Genomic DNA, 6,000 nt, shown 5'->3' with positions numbered 1-6,000 from the left:
TAATATGTAGAGAGATCTTGGAGCTCCTTTGAGACTGACTGAAAGAGCGACGTTGGCAGCAGGAGCTTTCCTAGGCTTCAGCCTACTTCCTCAGATGCATTTTGAAATTTTAATTTTCATTAAAAAAAGAAATCTGGGACCCTTCCTTTCTTCTCCCCCTGAGCTTCCCCTCACATCCCCCCTCAGCTCTTAAACCATTTTAAAGAGATGCAGGCAAATGCCACAACACAGTGGTGTTTGAGCAGAAGTCCCCTGGTGCTGTCCACACACCCTTCTAGTGACCACTAGGGGCGCTATTGCTCTGGGCGCCTCCCCTGAGAGCATCCCAACCTCTTCTAATTAGAGAGCCTATGAGAGAGGAGGGGCGGCGCTGGACCTTCCCTGGTTGGCCTCCAGGGGGCGCTGGAGGAGGGGCTCCCCTTCCCCTCCCAGCCCAGCCTCTGCCTCTTCTGCTGCCAGAGCTCCAGAAGGTGGGACTCTCTCTCAGGGAGCGGAGCAGCCCTGCCTCAGTGGGCACTGCCTCCAGCCTTCGCTGCTTCTCTCTCTTCCTCTGCAAGGGCGAGGAGGATGGAGACGGGCTTCTCCGAGGGATGAAAGCCCTCCTTTCCCGCCCCTGAAGGAAGAAGGAGCCAGCTGCCCAGGGTTTCTCCAAAGCTGCTGCTGCTTCTTCTCCTTCCCTTTCTCCAAGCTCCTGACTAACAGCCTGCTTTCTTCCTTCTGGCTCAGTCCCTCAGGTAAGGCGCCTGGGCTCCTCCTTTGGGACCTGGCCTTTCCAAACTTTTCCTCTGCCCTGGGCTCCTTCTCTCCTTCTCCCTTTCCTTTTAGAGGGTCTTTTGAGGGGGGACTGTTCCAGGGACTTGAAAAGATGGAGGGAGCAAAGCATGCCTCCATCCTCTGGTGGGGAAGTTTGCAAATAGGACACCCCCCTTTGGTACTCCTGAGCTGCATCCACACTGGAGAAATAACCCAGTTTGGCACCGCTTTAAACTCTTTCTGGCTCAAGGCTCTGGGATTTGGAGTTTGTTTTTGGGGCCACCACAAACTCCAACTCCCAGAATTCCATAGCCTTGAGCCAGAAAGAGTTTAAAGCGGGGCCAAACTGGGTTATTTCTCCAGTGTGGATGCAGTCCTGGGCAAAGCTTTCTTTTTCAGGTTGGTGTTGCTGCTGCGGTGTGCCTTTAAGTCCTTTCCGTCGTATAGGTTTTTTTTCTTGGCGAGGTTGGTTTCAGGGGGGGTTTGGCTCTCGCCACCTTCCCCTGAGGCTGAGAGAGTGTGACCTGCCCAAGGTTACCCGGGGGGGGGAGGCTTTCTTGGCCAGCATCCATAGTTTTTTGTGGGTTTTTCTAGCTATGTGGCCATGTCCTAGAAGAGTTTATTCCTGATGTTTCACCTGCATCTGTGGCTGGCATCTTCAGAGAATGTCAAGATGGCTTATAATACATACCAAGAATCTGAAACGAATGCCTTTTCCCAACAGCAAAGGTGCCACTATATGACACGGCCGTTGCAGCTTAATAATGGACACTATGTTTCTGTTTCCACTGTAGTCCACTGCTCAAACCACTACGCCACACTTTCAGCCAGTGGTCACTGTAGTCTCTGAGCATGTCCCGAGCCCCCCTACTGAGCATGTAGTCGTTTCTCCTCCTCTGGTTTCCATGTTGGTCTGCGACTCTGGACACCAGAATTCAGTTCTTGGTCACGAAACCCACTTTGGGCAAGTCACACTCTCTCAGCCTCTGGACAAATCTGGCCAAGAAAACTCCAGGATAGATTTGCTTTTGGGTCACCTTAAGTCGGAAATGAATTGAAGGTGGACAACACACACACACACACACACACACACACACACAGAGATACCAAGGAATGTTTGGGTGATTGTTGGAGGTGTAGCTACAAAATGAGGGCATTGCCTTCCCCACATAAGAACTCTGCCCCTGTTAAATGTTTTCCTTCAGTCCCCACATTTCGAGCATTGCAGAGAGGGAGCTATTGGAAATCACATCCCAGTATTTGCTGCCTTTGCATTCCCTGGGTAAGTTCGCTCCTTTTCTTTGGATGCCTTAAAGTGCTCTTTCCAGTTGCTGGACTGAAATGTTAAGTTACTGAAATGCTAGCAGTTTGGAGACTGAAGGGAAATTCTGGATTTATTTTTTTGGGGGGGGGAAGGATTCATATAGGGAGGCAATGCCTTCATTTTGCTCCCATATAGCTACACCCCTGTGGGTTTTTGACCTCCAGGTACATGTTACTTACTTACCCTCTTGGAAAAGTTGGACTGGGAGAAAGGAAGGAGAAGTGAGAAACTGTTCTTTTGGATCTGTGACAGTTCTGGGTGTGTTAGGTTTTATAAAGTACTAGACATTGCATTGTTTTTAGATGAATATGTGTAGTCTTCTTTTTATGTGCCTCTTTGCCTATTTGTGTATCTCCTTGTGTGTTGGTGGTGGAATTTCTGTCCTCGCCCCTCATTTGTACAAGTCCCAAAGTGATTTACAACACACGAAACAATAAGATGATCCAGAAATAACATGCGTAATTGAATCTTGGTGGGTGTTTGTTTTGAAACCTCAGAGAATCTCCTTTTCTTAGTTTCCATTTCAAAATCCCCTTGGTCTTTGTTACTTTGACAAGTATCTAGTTCATGCAAACAATTCCTTTCCCCTCTTTTGCTGAAAGAGCCTGCCAGTGGAATGCTGACTTTGCTTAAGGTGCACCTGCTTAGTTTCCAAATTGCTACCTGGAAGTGAATACTTTTTAACTCCTTTGAGTTGAGCTGTATTCTAGTAGCAACTATTACCTGATCATCTGGTGAGCAGTACTCAGGCTCCAATCCAAGCCATGCTCACCTGGGAGTAAGCACTGTGGAAGTCAGGAGGACCTATTTCTGAGGAAACATGCTTGGATTGTACTGATAGTCTTTGATGATATACTAGTGAGATGATTTACTAGGCAGAAAGCAGAGAGAGAAATTTAATTTACTGAAATATACAGTTAATCTAGAGCCAGTAGTGGTTTGAGTGTTGGACCATAACTCTGATGACCTGGGTTCAAATTCCCACTCAGCCATGGAAACCCTGTACTTCACACACTCTCAGCCTCAGAGGTCAAAAGCAACCCCCCTTTGAACAAATCTTTCCAAGAAAATCCCATGATAGGTTCTCCTTAGGGTCGTCATAAGTCTGAAATGACCAGAAGGCATGCAACAACAAATATTTCCTCTGTCCTGATTCCAATATTGCAATTTATTGGAATAAAGGAATTTGACTGTCTGGTTATTTGGGCGCAATGTAACATTTTTGAAATGTAACACCAAGAACAGGAATTTGTGTGAGATCTGGGTTCAGATTTATGAAACTGCTGTGCAGAGTAGCATAGATGACTATCAGTCTTAATCTTTCACTTGTAACTTGTTGACAGTAGTGTAGTGGGTGAGTTTATATACCGTTGCTTACGTTAAGGTTTGCAGAGGGGAATACAATTCTTTCTCTTGCTGTAGTAGTTGCTTCTTGTCATAAAGTGAAACTTTTAGGTTCCTTAATGTTGGATTACAGCTTCTGCTGACCATGACAATTGGTCAGGTTGTCTGTGGATGATGAGAGATGGAGTCTAACACTAACTGAGAATCGGAGGCTGGAAAAGGCTCAAGGAATAGGGGGAGTGTTTGTGAGCAAAATCTTTTGTCTTGAGTCCTAAGATGTTGATGCAGTTCAGAGAAAGGTCTGCATCTAATATCAGTAGGCAAAGGGATCTTGCAGCAGCTTTGAGACTAACTGCGTGAAAGAAGTTGTTGCAGGAGCATTCTTCTTCGAAAGCTCATGCTACTTCTTTCACACAGTTAGTCTCAAAGATGCTGCAAGATTCATGTTCAGATGAGTATCCATGTGAGAGGGAGGCAATGAATAAAGCAATATAAAGATCTAAATGATGTTATAAAAGGATAAGAAGAGAGTATTTGTTGCATATTATTTATGGATCAATAGGTTTAAAAAGGAGCAAGTTTTGAATAGAATAGAACTAATAATTTGAAGATGATCATTAAAGAAGGGGCGATTCCAAATTATTCAGCTTGATCCAAATTCACATTTCTGGCAAAATTCGTAATCATAACATTCAGGTGTGGTGTTTTGATTTAATCTTTTTCTTTTTTAAAAAATGACTCCTGATTTGAAAATTTGGCTTGGCTAGGAAGTATCTTTGATTTATTTCCCACCTATTCTGCTCCATTAATACATTTATATGCAATTCAATAAGCAAGTAAGTGGTATCTTTGGGATTCAAGAAATATCTGACCTTAAGTGTTTTTACATAGGAATACACACTTCCTCTCTGGTGGATATATGTAAAACCTTTGCTTTAGTGAAAAATGCTCTAAGCAGTCATTCTGTGCACTTATTTAAAAGGGAGGGGGGAAAGCTAGCATTTTATTGTTTATTTTCCACAGTGCAACTCCTAGTCCAGTTATGAAGTGAGGAAAGTATATTGGCATCTGTTTTTGTACAGAAAGTCGGTGTGGTGAACCATGACTCTCCAGCTCCATGCTGCTGGAGTTCTAACCAACAATATTTGGTGAAATAAGAAATTGTCCTCTCTTTTGACTCCAGAAACTAGAGGATAAAGTAGAGCCCATGAATTTTACTCTGCCTGGAAATATGTAGTTAAGATGATAGATTAATGACAATACTACTTCTTTTTGGACTTTATCAGAATGGCCAGATGTCATAACTGGTCTGAATAAAGCAGTGTTGTTTTTGTTTTTGCCAGTAGCGGCTCTGGTGTCAGTGGTGTGGTAAATCTTCTCTAGATTTTCGTTAGAAAGAGCTGTCAAAAGTGCTATACCATAGCCCTCAAATATTCTCAGCACCTTGGATAGTTCCTTGGCTAGCTCTGCTGCTGCTAGTTTTGGGTTTGTTTTTCTTGATGATTCAGAGAAATAGAACTGTAAATTTTGCCTACTGCAAAAAGGGAAGACCAGTTTTATACCATACAGTGACCCTTGGCACTTTAGAGCTTGTAAGATTTACCTGTTTAGATTACAGTTCACAGAGTACTCTAGCCAGTGCCTTGTGCTATTTGTAGTCTAAAAAGCAAATGCTTTCCAGGATTGACTCCATCAATAGATGCAGTGAAAATTGGTAAGAAAGTGGGTGGGTTCAAAATGAAACATGCAGCCTGATCCTATGCTTGTTTACATGGGAGTAAGGCTTGAGCTGAAGGTGACTGCATAAAAAAATACATCTGAAAGATTTCATATGGTACAGGCAGCCAATAATTATGGCTGCAACTTGTCTCCACTTACTTGGGAGTAACTAGAATGCCTCACCACATCATTCAGCATCAAAACAACAGAGATCTATGGTTCGAGTGGGAATCCTGCTGGCATGCCAACACTGACGGAGTACTGACAGCTGATGTCTTGGTTAAAAAAAACAGGAGGAGAGAAATGATAGGTGTTGAACATTTTACACATCAAGTTTTCTTAAATGCTGTTACATTTAAATTGGTCCAAAGTCCTCTTGAGTTCAATGAGATTTTAGATCAGATTGGAGTCTTTCGGTACATCTATGGGAAAACAGACATTTCTATACAGATGCTGTATGTTTTTCGTTAATAACACAATTCTAAAATGTATTTTCTTTGGTAGTATGTCTCACTCATTTCCATATTGCAGCCAAACAATAACTCAAATTGCAGAGCAAAGGTTGCCATTCCAAACATGCTTTACTAGTGCTGGGCACCAATAAGCATGGATAGGAATATCCTATGCACACTCTTGTGAAAATAGGAAATTCTGTGGGGCTTATTTCCAATGGATGCCTCACTGTTAGTGTATGAAGAAGTCAGGGCACAATTTACTAGAACAGAAGGATATGAACTATCCCAAAATCTGGGGAGTGTCCACAGCATATGGATAGCACTAGATAAGCAGGATTCTGTACATCAGTGATTCCTGACCTTGGTTCCCCAGATTCTTTGGAACTAAAGTTCCTTAGATCAAGC

The 6,000-nt window shown here is 43.3% G+C and overlaps 1 protein-coding gene across 2 annotated transcripts in view; it reads left to right on the top strand.

Annotated features, from left to right (window-relative positions):
- Nucleotides 1-462: 462 nt before the first annotated feature.
- The window catches only part of CPNE4 (copine 4), a 218,179-nt gene continuing 212,641 nt past the window's right edge, over nt 463-6,000 (top strand). For both annotated transcript variants that reach the window (XM_042477130.1, XM_042477128.1), the window contains exon 1: nt 463-734. The gene's annotated coding sequence lies outside the window, so the exon portion shown is untranslated. The remainder of the gene's footprint in view (nt 735-6,000) is intronic.

The sequence above is a fragment of the Sceloporus undulatus genome, chromosome 6 (genome assembly GCF_019175285.1).
Source record: "Sceloporus undulatus isolate JIND9_A2432 ecotype Alabama chromosome 6, SceUnd_v1.1, whole genome shotgun sequence".
In the NCBI taxonomy this organism is placed as follows: domain Eukaryota; kingdom Metazoa; phylum Chordata; class Lepidosauria; order Squamata; family Phrynosomatidae; genus Sceloporus; species Sceloporus undulatus.
Note: the sequence above shows the minus strand (reverse complement) of the source record. Positions and strands in the feature narration are given on the sequence as shown.